The sequence below is a fragment of the Mus musculus genome, chromosome 10 (genome assembly GCF_000001635.26).
Source record: "Mus musculus strain C57BL/6J chromosome 10, GRCm38.p6 C57BL/6J".
NCBI lineage: Eukaryota > Metazoa > Chordata > Mammalia > Rodentia > Muridae > Mus > Mus musculus.
Window position 1 is genome coordinate 112,831,591 of NC_000076.6, and position 14,718 is coordinate 112,846,308.

General features: G+C 37.2%; 1 long non-coding RNA gene across 1 annotated transcript; it reads left to right on the forward strand.

Moving 5' to 3' along the window:
- Positions 1-6,161: 6,161 nt before the first annotated feature.
- Positions 6,162-14,217, forward strand: Gm3942 (predicted gene 3942). The gene is made up of 5 exons (NR_152199.1): positions 6,162-6,291; positions 8,847-9,055; positions 10,588-10,724; positions 10,804-10,843; positions 13,646-14,217. It is a non-coding gene; the product is annotated as a predicted gene 3942 (long non-coding RNA).
- Positions 14,218-14,718: the final 501 nt, after the last annotated feature.

Genomic DNA, 14,718 nt, shown 5'->3' on the forward strand with positions numbered 1-14,718 from the left:
AACAGGAAGAGAATGCCACGCTGGGCATAGCCTGAGCTTCTGAGCCTCCAAAGCACACCTCCAAGTGATGCACCTGCTCTGACAAAGCCACGCCTACTCCAACAAAGCCACATCTCCTAATATGCACTATTAGGAGTTCCCTATGGGCCTATGGGGGCCACTTTTACTCAGACCACCACAGTTTTCTTAGCTGTAAATTTTTTTCAGTTTTTTTCCTTTTTTTATGACTGAAGCAGTTTTATAAACATTGTTAATGTATACTCGATTTATTAAATAACTTTGTCATATGTCATAGTCAAAATAATAAATAAGCCATTATTCATTGAATATTAACACATGTCTGTTTGTGTGTAAAGAATAATAACTTAACATAGAGTCTAATACCTTATTACTTTTCTCTCTAATGCAGCTCTACCACATATCTAAAATTCTTGAATGTATATTATTGAAATTTTATATATTGAACAAGAGCTTGATTTCCCCCAGTCCCTAGAAATCCTTATTTCCTCATGATGTCACAGTGTAATTATTTAATTTTGCTGCTTTTAGTTTGTTCTACTTACTCCTTTGATGTGAGGGAAAGAGATTTTTCAAAAATTGATTCCTATTCAAAGAGTTTCCACAAAGTGTGTTGAATTGCTTGCATTACATGTCATTAGGAAAGAATACTGCTTTATTGGCTTTCGTGACAGATTAGTTTCAAAGTAATGTTTGCAATGTTTGTGTCTCCAAAACCCAGCATATTGTTTGGAACATATGGGTATCCTTCGTGGTCTTCCTCTGATATGAAAGGAATTGGCACTTAGGCTGTGAGAACAAATACAAAGAAATCACAAATCTAATTTGTCTTTGATTTGGGTCTTGGCTAATTATGAAGGAACCTCTCAACAATAATGACTTCCAGCATTTAAATACCCTGTGAAACTACAATTAATTAAGAAGCCGCTGATTCCTAGAGTTCTGCGATGAATGGGGAATGAGGGAGAAATTAAAAGTCAGATGCCATGCTCAGAGCAAATTATCAATAATGTTATCTCTTCTGCACTATCTATAGACAAGACTGAAGGACGGAATACGAAAACTGTATACAGAAAACTGAGAACTTTAAATTTGCCACTTATTTCAAATTTATTAAGATACTTGTTAGGAGAATAGTCATATAAGAACTTTTTTGAAAGTGCCAAAAGGTTCATACCCTCTCCAGTTTAAAACTAATTATTTGTCTTAAAACATGTTACTTTGTCATTTGAACAACGGTGATTTCTTTGAATGAAAGAAAAATCAAAACCATATGGAAAGTCAGAAACTGCAGGTTGTATGAAGAGGGACATTTGCTTTTCTTCTATGTATCGTCTTTATGGCAGGAGCTTGCATCGGCCTTGGTTGTGTGCAGATGCCAGAGGACAGCTGTGTGGAGTCAGGTCTCGCCTTCCATCTTTACGTGTCTTCCAGAAATTAAACTTCCTTTGTCAGGTTTGTGCAGCCAGCACTTTTATGTGCTGAGCCAACTTACTGGCCCTTTCTAGTACTCATTTTTACTCAAAATCTTCCTCCCATTTAGCACCGATTCTTTATTATATTATAATAATGATAAGTAGAGCCATAGCAGTACAGAGGTAGTTGGCAAGTTGAAACTGTAGAAATCCCTGAAATACAAAACATATTCTTCCCACTGGACAGAATCCTAGAGAGTTCTAGAATTCAGATCATGAAGAAGGTTATGTGATAAAGGTTTGCTTCTCAGCCTGCATTGCTAATGGAAAGAGAGCAGATTTTTTAATGATGCAGAACTTAGTGGAATCGTGTTAGATCATGGGTGGTAGAGGAATACCGGGACCCTGGCTTCTTTGCTTCTGCTCTTCGCTTTGTGGCCAACGTGAGATGAACTGGCTTTGGTTTCCTTGCTTTCTTGCTACATTGTTCGAAATGGCCACGCACCCCAAGAGCATCATGGGTGAATATACATTAAAGCTCTAAAATTGGGTCAAAAAAAAAAACCCTGCTTTCCTACAATGTCTTAGTTCCTTTCTATGTGTGTGGAGTAACAATGTCACATTCTAGGTTTTGTCTAATTTTACTTACATTCATGGAGTTTGTGCGTCTGCATGTGCATGTGAGTGTGTTTGAGCCGTGTCTGTGCTTGTCAGTTCTGTGGCTTACATGGAGATTAGAGGGTAACAAGGACTTTGTTCTCTGGATCTAGGAGTCAAACTCAAGTGAGCAGGTTTGGTGGCATTACCACTGGAGTCGTCCTTCCAGCCTCCATATTCTTCTTGACACATTTCCTCACACTATCCTATGAAAGCATCCCTCGGTCACACAATGAGGAACACCTAGAATCACTGTTAAACTATTACAGGCACCTTATTATAAATGTGGCAGTGTATTCTACAACTGGCACATTTCACTCAGTAAAATGTGCTCTAGGCTCATCTTCACATAGTATACTGTAGGATTTTGTTTTTAAATTCTCATTTAATGTTAATAGCATCCCCCTTTCGGTATATACTGCATTTCTCTACTTACTCATTTGCTCTAATCCATTTAAGTTGTTTGCATATCTTTTCACTCATAGTAAACGTTAAAATTAACAAAGGTATAAAGATCACTTTACGATATAGATCTAAATTTGCTCAGCTCTATAAGCAGAAACAGGACTTCTGGATAATGTCTCAATTCTTGCCGCCATTTTCTTGAGGAATATCCACATTACTTCCAATGTGGCTGTCCTATTTTCTATCCTTATCAATAGCAAACAGGGTCTCCAGTTTCTCCTTAGCCTAACTCACATTTGCAACTTGCTGGCTAACAATAACCATTCTAGTAGGTATAACATGCTGTCTCTCTGTATCTGTATTTCCCTGTCATATTCAGTACATCGAACGCCCTCCCATGTCCTTCTTAACCATTTTAAATATTTTTATATGACATGTTTTATATGTAGATAGCTCAAAAATCAACGTTCAAGTCACTGTGTTTGTAAACACTAAAAACAAATTACCTAAATATATATTAGAAAACGATCTAATTTAGGAATCCCTCAAAGGTAAATACTGAGGGATAAACTAAAGAGATGAAAGATTTATACACTGTGAGTTACAAATTATTGATAAAATCAGAATCAAACAGATGAAAAGTTATTCTGTGTTTGTTTATGGAAACATTTAGTATATAGAATGACTGGAGAGAAGAAATCTTCACTGATAATATTCTGATCTCTACATTTGTACTGTGGGCATATGTGCACATGCAGGAAACCACATGCATGAATGCACATACATGCATGCACACGCTATAATGTAAAAAAAATACTTACAATGATTTTGAGATCTAGTGTCCAACCCTTAGGCATTATAATGACTTTCTTTTACAGAACTTTAAAAAATAGAACTTATACGGAATCACACAAGACTCCCAAATACCAATAGAAATCTTAAATACCAATAGAAATCTTATGAAAGAGTAAAGCTGGAGACATTACTTCTTGATTTCAAAGTGACATCCAAAGCTACAGCAATTAGGCCTTGTCCAAGAGTAAATTCAGATGTGTGGATACATGGAGCAAAATAAAAAACTTAGGAAAAAAAATCTGTGCTTATATGATCATGTGAGTTTTAAAAGTAATACAGAGTATGCAATGGGAAAGGGACACTTTCTGCAATAAACAATATTGAAAGCCTGGATATCCACAAGCAAGAGAATGAATTGTTACCTTCTGCTGCACATAAATATCAACTCCAATGGATTAAATGCTGAAATGTAAGTCCAGGCCTATAAAACTGTTAGAAGAAAAACATAGGAGAAAGGCTTTATAACATTGATCTCAGCAATGATTTCTTTCATGTCACCAAGAAATTCAGGGAGTACGAGAAAAAACAGACAAGTGTGACTATATTAAGCTAGGCGGCTCTGCACAGCCGAGGGAAAACAGACAAAATGAAAAGCACACACAAGGACGGGACTGCTAACACCTACTTAGCTGATGAGAGGTTCATGTTTCCAGTTTATAAGGAATTCCTGCAACTCAGTAGAAAAGAGGAAGCCAACAGCCAGATTGCAAAATGGGCAAAAGACCTCAGGAAATTCTTTTTCTAAAGAAGTGATGAAATTAGCTAACAGACACTGGAAAGGGTGTTTGACCTTACTAATAAATGTTGACCAAGGCACCGGCAGATGGTCCCACATCCGTGAGTAGCAAGGACAATACAAATCTGGTTCGATGGATTATTTGTCTTTTCAAAAAGGTCACAAAGTTGAGGGCAGCTGGGGAGGAGGGAAGTTCATCTCGTGGGTGTGTGAGCGAATATGACGAAGATGTAACGTATGCATGTATGAAACGTGCTCACAGAATTAATAAAAATGTATCTCTTAAAATTCTGGTCAGTTTTTCTTTAGAACGCTTCCCAATCAGGGTTCATCCTTTACTTTCCTTGTTTTCTGTACTCTCGTCATGAAGATTTCCAAGTGAAGAGTACATTTTTCCGAATGAGTAGGGGGTTGACAGAGAGGTGACCGGGTGAGAACAGTGCTGCTCACTGCGTCAGCCTGATGGTCTGAGTTTGGATCTCTGCCAGCCACTTACAAGCTTGGCATGGCAACGTGTGCATATAACTCCAGGGCCGGTGCTATGGAGACAGATCTGTCCTAGGATTTGGTTAGCTGACTTAGAGGGAGCCATGTTTAAGGAGAGATTTTTGTCTTAAAAAAAGAAATAGGGCGGAGAATACTGAAGGAAGACACCAGACACTATCCTGCGACCTCCACAAGTGCATGCATACAAGATGTACGCATGCATGAGTATACCTCAATACACAGGAGGATACGTATGCATACATTAAACCACACAGATAAAGGTTTTTTAAGAGGTAATGTACCTTTTAGAAGACATTTCACATGGGTATTAATTTTCGTGAGATATGTTTTGTAACATGTGCTTTAATCTCTAACATTTTTCAGTGTGTGTTTTTGATTTATGCATATGTATGCACACGAAGCCTTTCCTTGTCGGAAGAGAAAGTGGAAAAGAGTGGATGGGAGCGGGGAGGTGGTGCGGATGTAGGACCTTGGGGACAGGAGGGAGGGGAAACTGTGGTCTGGATGCAAAATAAACAAACCAATTAGTTAAATAAAAATAATAGAAACATAATTTAAAAAAGAACACGCACACACACACACAAAGTGCATATTTTTCTATGTGTTTTCTGATCACCTATCTGAGGAACTGACTCTGATTTCTTCACAGTAAGGCAATTTTTCTCCCTCTAGTGTATGCCCGAGTTGTGAGGTCTATCGTGTACTTCTTTAAGGGTGATCTATCAAATTTAAGTATTTATCTAGATTTATTTATTTACTTACTTACTGCGATATTATGAAGTACTTGTCAGCCCACCCCTCTGGTGAGTGCTGAAGGTATAGATGTGTGTCACAGCACCAGCTTGGATTTATGACATACCTTCCTTAAAGTGTTGGAACTGTGTTGTACATCATTGATCCACACTGTGGCTGGCCCTACAAGTGATGCTGATCATACTGTCACAAGAGACCTCATTGCGTCTACCATTGAGTCTTGGTCTCAATTCTACCCCTGTGGAAAGCATTCCTTCTAACAGTTGTTAGGGGCTGTTTTTCCAGGATGGTTCACTTGAGAAGAGATAGATACCCCTTTACATGACCCTAATCTTCATATTAGCCTAATATATATGAAGCTTTCCTTCTGTCCTCTTAGGTCTTATCCTGCCCTTTGTACTTGTTATGGTTAGTCCTTCATGATTTTTAACTGCATGAAACTCACCCGGATATAGTTCTAGACAGTAGACATATAGGGCGAGTTCTTTATTTTCTCATCTGGATGAAAGAGCAACACCTGAACATGGCTGCAGCTTTGCTGTTTGGCTTTCATTGGGATTCGATTTGTAATGTTTCTGCTCTCTGTACTGAGACTTGGTTAAGAAGATTAATCATCAGCCACGCAGACTACCCTGCTCTCCCAATCATGGGGAAGTAAACTCTTCCAGTTTCATAAACTCTTTTAAAGTTGTGCAGGTTAAATTAAGCAATTGATAGCCTGTTTTCTACATCCAACCAGGAAGGAAGTAGTCCCAGTTGTAATGTTCTTGTTGTATTCTGTTCTATGTATTGGCTTCATAAAAGATCTAAGAGGTGAGAGAACAAAGAGGAGGGCTACGAGAAAGAAGAGGAGATCTTAGTGAGGGAGAAGTGGTGACAGAATGCATGTGACACGGCCGTAAAGGAGGACCGACGTGATCAAGGGATGTCTGAAAATGTCATAATGTAAGTCATTCCTTTGTACGTCAGACTGAAAAACACTAGAGATAAAGTACAGACGATGCCTTTGGCCATTTCTTGGTCTAAGACTATGGGCAAGTATGGGTTTCTTTTCTCTCTCTCTCTCTCTCTCTCTCTCTCGCTTTACTAATTAACTCATTTAAAACTCAGAGGAGGAAAAAAGATTTGACTCAAACTAGCTGGCAAGTTCCTAAGCCAAATAAAATCTTGTCATAGTGCCCATACTAAATAATGTTCTGTATACATAGTTAAGAAATGACACCTTGTAACAATGAGAAGCATTTTTACTGCAAAAGACAAATTAGCAGTCCAGAGAACAGGAAGAGATTTTACCAATTACACATGTGGTATTGCCATGGTGTAGGAGGAACCAAATGTTCTATATCTTCATCTGAAGGCTGCTAGCAGAAGACTTGGTTCTATGCAGCTAGGACTAGAGTATTAAAGCCCATACTCACAGTGACATACCTAATCCAACAATGCTAGACCTCCAAATAGTGCCACTCCCTGAGCCAAGTATATTCAAACCATCACATCCCTCATGGGACAAATTTATGAGTGGTACATTTATATAACAAATGTAAATATGAAGAAAATGCAGTACATTTATATAACAAAGTTATATGCATACATTAAAATAAACATCATGAAATCTGTAAGTAACTGTAGGACAATAGAAAAAAATCCCCAGTGATGTATGCCAGATCATGAAAGATAGATATGGTATGTATTCACTTATAAGTGTGAATTAGCTGTGAAGTCAATGATAACCAAGCTACCATCCATAGAACCGCAGACTGTTGGTATAAAGTAAGGGACTTGAGAGTACAGAGATCTTTTATAAAATGTAAATAGAATAAATAGTTGTAGATCATTTGGGGGCTGAATGGGAAGGTCAAGATAAATGAAGGAAGGGATATGGGGAGAGGCTGCTAAAATTCAGACCCATTTCAAGGTAGTGTGGAAACTTAATACAGTACAATCTTCCATATATATGCACCAAATAATAGGGAGAGAACAGAGAACATTCAAACTCATCATCTCTTGCCACAAACTGAAGTTGCCAGTATCAGGATTTTGTTAGGGATATAATTGAGTTATTGCCCAAATGGGATCCATGGGAATACCCTATGCTGCTGCCAAGACTGTAGGTTGTTCTCTACAAACTGACAACAAAGGATCCAAGGCTTAAAACAACATCTTATTGCACAAGCTTGGGGTAGATACAGCCTTTACCCTTACATCTTTGTGACTAAAAATTGAGCTCATTACTAGTATTTTTCTGAAACGATTCCAAATTCTGAATATACTAAGAGTTATGAAGGGTCCATAAGATCTACATGTATCAGTCCCTAAGCTTTGAATTTTTCTTATTAAACTCCTTTGAACTTGGATTATTTAGTTTTGTTTTGTTTTGTTTTTCTGAATTCTGAGAGTTACACAGATGATAAAGCTATTATCTAATAGATAGAACTTTTTTTTCCCTCAAAAACAGTCTCAGATTGTTTCACCAGCTCATCTGTGTAGAGACAGGCTGCAGATATAACCAATTCTTCTCAATGAGTATGAAATGTGTTCTTCAAGGCTAATATGCACATGTCCAGGGAAATAGACAATGAAATATTTAAAAGGTAATCATTTCAACTCATATTTGTTCTTCTCTGAATAACTCGAAATAAACTTAATGTCTCAAAAAAAATCTTGTCATAACATAAAGACAGCTTAAAAATACTAATTCGTTGTATATTGGTCTCATCTTTGTGAAGACTATTGCATTGCTATGAATTTTGGGTTATCTAAAACGATATGAAAATTTGCTTGATGTCTGTCATAGGCTCATCCAACCTAAGAATGGACTCTTACGTATCCCTAATTACTAATGACTTCCACTCTCCCTCTTCTCGGTCTATGCTCCATGTAAGACTATGCTTTTAATTAACTTCTGCTCAGTAAATAGATATTCAAATGCACATTTTGCACATCAGAATCACAATTAAAGCTGGAAGGTTACTTTTTGCAATGTTATTCTAATTAAAATACTTTTAGCTGTATTTGGCATGCATTAAAATGTCAAGTAATTGACAGCCCATAAGTGAAAAATTGATCCAATTATCAAGCCAGCTAGAACTTTTTTTTCCTTTCGTCAACTGCTAAGATTTATTATAGCCATTAGAATTACAGATGTTTATACGTTTGCTTTTAGTAATTGAAATTCATTTAACTTTACCATGCCCTGAGTGTTGTTGCTGTTCTTTAGCAGGATAGACAGTCACTCAATCTTCAAAGTACACATTTAGAAAGGACTCCCAACTCTCTTCACATGGAGTGGATAATCATCCTTTCACTGGAGTCTAGGGAAGAGATTTTTCTTTTTGGGTCTCCAGATGGTCTTTCTGATAATGAGTCACAACAAAACACAGCTTGTCCTAAGATATGGTCTCTATCCAGTGTGTTTTTAAGTTAGTAATATAAATCTTTATGAATTAGTGAAAGCCAGACAAACAAAAGAACGTACAACAAGTGTTAACTTTAAATTGCAGGTTTATGTTTGTTTCCCTTACATTGGAAGACGGCATTTATTCCTCTCAATAGGAGTTACGCAGATAAAACCACCTAATGTCAACTCTACATGTGCTTAAAAAGGACTTAATTTTGAACACAAAGTACTCGTAAAAGAGAGGAAGAAACCTGATATTAATATATCAGTACTGTGAGAGGGATATATACTGTTCGTAGAGGATCTTCTGAGGTAAATATGAAGTAATACTAAACATGTCCTTCGGGTTTCAGGCATGGATATAAACTTATTAATCTGGATCCAGGAATTATGACTTGAAGAAATATAAATCGGTTTACTTATTATAATGTATTTCTTACCATGATTTCTGCATTTTACAAAGTATTAATAATATTTCTCAAACCTAAAAGCTTTTCCCCTTACTCAAACCTTATCACTATGTCATAGAGTGAGGTGCTCAACTTACCATCCACACAACTCTTTAGTTCCTCTGTTAGACTGAAATAGTCTTGAGACGGATAATTCGGGCTATTCATAAGCACCCAGTACCCTTGATCAACCCCACCTCTTTCCTTTCTCCTTTATTGTTTTATGTATTTACTAATCTTTGATTTACTTCTTTTAGTTTCAATGTGGATGAAAATTTGTTTACATTAAACATTTCCCTTTGTGAGCCTGTCCCCCTCCAAAAAAACCCACTAAGAACTTATTTTAATTTCACAGAATGCTTGTGGCAGATTAATTAACACTTACATCCTTTTATCTATGGATGCCATATTCTATGATGTCACTGTAAGCACTTAACTAACTTGTATTGACATTTCCTTGTGAAATAAAGATGAAATAATAGATTAACTTTTTGGAAGCTTCTAGTCACAATATTATGTAAGCCAAAAATACATAAGCTTCTTTTGTTCATATTTCTGCTTCAAGTCAGTTTTGAAAGTACATGGTATTAATAAATTAGCACGGAGGTTATGGATATCTGGTCCTAACGCATGCTTGAATAAAATTATTTGACAGTTATTTTCTTATATGGCATATCTGAGCTTAACTGAAGATGGGACCCGAGACACTCCACAGTACTATAGCTGGAAAACATCAGAAACATCAAGTTTCGAAGAAAAATTGCAAGAGTTGAAAAGCCATGGCATAATTTTACATATGGAAAAAGAATATTCTGTTGAGTGATCTGAGCTCAAAGACAGCAGAACAATGTTTTATCTTGACTTCACTGGCACCTGTGCTTAGGCAACTCAAAATTGTCACTGCTTGGGGAAAAGTAATCTAAAGGGAAGAATAGGGAGAGTGGGTTACTAGAGGGGCAATGGAGGTTCAAGGCAGAAAGGGAGGGGAAGAAGAGACTAAAATAACAGTCAGGGTGTCTGAAAATGTCGTAAGGAGTTATGCCATTTCTATTTATCTAAAATTATATATAGTAACGTGTCTATGCATGTACATGAAAGTCTATGTGTCATCCCAGAAAATATGCACACAAGTGATATCATATGGACTCTATGGGTTATATTCAGGAATATATATGTATATAAGAATATAAATGTGCATGCAATATCAATCTGTGAATATAAAGGTCATGATTTTGAAGAAGAGTAAAAAGGGGTACATGGGAGGGATTGGAGAGGAGAAAGGGAATGGAATGATGTTATAAATAAATATATATTTTAAATTTTAATATTAAATTAAATATATACATATTGAATTACAACATATTATATATATGTGTGTGTAAATTTTTCACCTAGGTTGGCAATACTCCTTTCAAGTTCCTTTGACTATCTAACAAAAAAAACCAATACAAGTCCTGAGAAGTACCCTCTCAAGCCTGCCTCAACAAAACAAACTATTATTGTTGCCATTGCTTGCCTCCCTGAGGTTGAAAGTAAGTCTTTATTGCTGAAGACACCACATACTTTGGACAATATCCAAGCTGTATTTGACCTGAAAGTTTTGTCTCTCAGGATGAGAACTCGGATAGAAGGGGCCATGGAAACATCAAAGGTAAGAAGACAAGCAATCGTCCCACTTAGCTAACAGGCTGATAAAGTGCAGGAATGATCAACATGACGTAACAATGCTAAGCGTAAGTAGTGATGCTCTTATCTTGACAACAGCCAGTAGCTCCCTACTTAGAGTTCAGGGCCACTCAACAAGGATGACATCAGACCTCGTGCTTGAATCCTAGCTGACCGCCCTGGGCTAGTATGGTCATTGATCTTGAAGAAAAGATCTACAACTGTCACTTGTCTAAATGATCACAATTCCTGATTACATTCTAAATATTCATTCTTAAATTCACAGATAAGTGTATCTCTCACCCTCCAGCAAAGATGCCTCTCTTTGCAAGAGAGTGAGGCCGTTCCTCTCTATGATTATGAAATATGATTAATCAAAATATGGAGAACAAATAACTGTGTGGTGCAGAACCCCAAATGTCCTGTCTGAAACATGATTCCTGCACTCTTGCACACACCCTTATGTCTCAGGGAACATTGTGGAAGAAGGGGGAGAAAGACTGTAAGGGCCAGGAGAGTGTAACTCCTACACATCTCAATGAAACAATTCCCATGAAACCTCACCACCATGTCTGCCTAAAGAAAACCCAAACAAGGACAGCAGCAACAGCAATACTAACATGGAAGGAGAAAAAAACTCATAAATATCATGAGGTTCCCAACCTTAGACAAACAAATCAGAGGTAAGTTAGGAATTCTGAGAGCAGAAAATCAGATCTTCCACAGGGCATTACCTCCCTATTGGTTATCCAGTACCAAAGGGTCAGCACTGAAATCATACACATGCAAGTAACATTACATGAACTTAAAAGGTTGCAATTATATATTGAAAAAATATGTATCATAAATATTTAAGAAAAAGGGGCATTACAAAGAAGAGCGAGGTAGGAGAGGACAAGGAGAAAATTATATAATTATATTTTCAATTCACAAAATATAATTTTTATCACTGCTTGAACATTTATGTGAACTTTTTAGCATCCCACCTGGTTAAATAATACATGTTTAAAAAGTAAGAAAAATTCACAAAAGTGAAATTGACAGCAATAATTATGTATTTCATAGCTGCTTCAAACACTTTTGTCTATATTAAATACATCGCCTCTAATATCAAGGGGAGTTCACTGCAATATCTTAAAAGCGAAACTTCTGAATATGAAAATAAATTATAGCTGATGCCACACACCGTAATACCATATTCATGGCTTCTGGTTATGGAATATCTGGCCTTGCTGAAACATGGATTGGAAGGCCTTCAAATAAAACAGAATCAGAATTGAAAATTCAAGAAAAGGAATAAGGAATAAACCTAATCACATATGGTAATATCTTTAAAGAAAAATGTTCTATTTTTTTAAATTGGGTATTTATTTCATTTACATTTCCAATGCTATGAGTGTCCCCCACAAACTCCCCCACCCACTCCCCCACCCACCCACTCCCCCACCCAGCCCCTCCCACTTCTTGGCCCTGGCGTCCCCCTGTACTGAGGCATATGAAGTTTGCACGACCAATGGGCCTCTCTTTCCACTGATGGCCGACTAGGCCATCTTCTGATACATATGAATCTAGAGACACGAGCTCCGGGGAGTACTGGTTAGTTCATATTGTTGTTCCACCTATAGGGTTGCAGATCCTTTTAGCTCCTTGGGTACTTTCTCTAGCTCCTCCATTGGGGGCCCTGTGATCCATCCAATAGCTGACTGTGAGCATCCACTTCTGTGTTTGCTAGGCCCCGGCATAGTCTCACAAGAGACAGCTATATCAAAATCTTGCTAGTGTATGCAATGGTGTCAGCGTTTGGAAGCTGATTATGGGATGGATTCCCAGATATGGCAGTTTCTAGACGGTCCATCCTCTCGTCTCAGCTCCAAACATTGTCTCTGTAACTCCTTCCATGAGTGTTTTGTTCCCAATTCTAAGAAGGGGCAAAGTGTCCACACTTTGGTCTTTGGTCATCTTGAGTTTCATACGTTTAGCAAATTGTATCTTATATCTTGGGTATTCTAAGGTTCTGGGCTAATATCCACTTATCAGTGAGTACATATTGTGCAAGTTCTTTTGTGATTGGGTTACCTCACTCAGGATGATGCCCTCCTGGTCCATCCATTTGCCTAGGAATTTCATAAATTCATTCTTTTTAATAGCTGAGTAGTACTCCATTGTGTAAATGTACCACATTTTCTGTATCCATTCCTCTGTTTAGGGGCATCTGGGTTCTCTCCAGCTTCTGGCTATTATAAATGAGGCTGCTATGAACATAGTGGAGCATGAGTCCTTCTTACGGGTTGGGAATATCTTCTGGATATATGCCCAGGAGAGGTATTGCGGGATCCTCCGGTAGTACTGTGTCCAATTTTCTGAGGAACTGCCAGACTGATTTCCAGAGTGGTTGTACAAGCTTGCAATCCCACCAACAATGGAGGAGTGTTCCTCTTTCTCCACATCCTCGCCAGCATCTGCTGTCACCTGAATTTTTGATCTTAGTCATTCTGACTAGTGTGAGGTGGAATCTCAGTGTTGTTTTGATTTGCATTTCCCTGATGATTAAGGATGTTGAACTTTATTTCAAGTGCTTCTCAGCCATTCGGTATTCCTCAGGTGAGAATTCTTTGTTTAGCTCTGAGCCCCATTTTTAATGGGGTTATTTGATTTTCTGGAGTCCACCTTCTTGAGTTCTTTATATATATTGGATATTAGTCCCCTATCTGATTTAGGATAGGTAAAGATCCTTTTTCAATCTGTTGGTCGCCTTTCTGTCTTATTGACGGTGTCTTTTGCCTTGCAGAAGCTTTGCAGTTTTATGAGGTCCCATTTGTCGGTTCTCGATCTTACAGCACAAGCCATTGCTGTAAAAAAAATATTCTAACAGCAACATTATTCCAATGTTTTAAATATAATTCTACAAGTCACAAGAGAGCCAGCCATGAAGAGACAAATTATCTAGACTGAGACTGATGTGGGCAGTGTCTGAATGGGAACTCCTGGTTAAAAGAGATATTCTTTGAAGGAATGAATCCTTCTTACAAGAGGCTTTGTTTAAGGTATCAATCCTAAATAAAGATATTTTTACATACATGTACTCATAGGTAGAATATAAGATTTAAAGAAAACACATGTAATTTTTTAAAAATGAAAACCCAGGAAAATAAAATGTACCAAGACAACAAATATAAGAACAACCCTGTCTCCACCCCCCACCCCCCCAAAGAATATAAGAACAAAGCTCAAATCCATACAGAGTGAAAACCCATAATAATATTCAAAACACGATATCTGTTAAAAATGTACAAATTAAAGATTGCCTAAAGAAAATTGAATGACATTAGAAATGCTGTTGCTGCTTTAAGTATCTTTCTCATTTAAAAAAAAAAATCCTACTTAAAACTCCTTGGCATCATGTAAAGTGTAAATAGGACTAGCAGATGTTGGTAAAAAAATGGCTGCTACTTAATGAGTGAACAAAGCCTGCAAAGTCTCCAAGTCTATAACAATTGCTTATTTGTGTGACAGAGCCTTGGAATGACAACACTTTACCTCATCTTTCTCAGCTACAAAATTCTCAAAGACGGCAAAGCATCCACAAGGCTTAGAAACCAGAAAGAAAATGGTTTTTTTTGCTTCAATTTTCCATATTTTGTGAAGTTCTGATTTTGTATACCATTATTGTAATGTCCAGTTTTTATTAAGCTGATGACATCTCAATTTTGAGACATTGAAAATTGGCACACACACACAAAAAAATCTGTCTTTTTAATTAATAGGCATAATACAATTGTTCTCAAGGGAGATTCCTATTTTGTTTCCTTTACATAAATAATATGGACTACGATGGAAACAATATAAAGGAATACCTTAGAA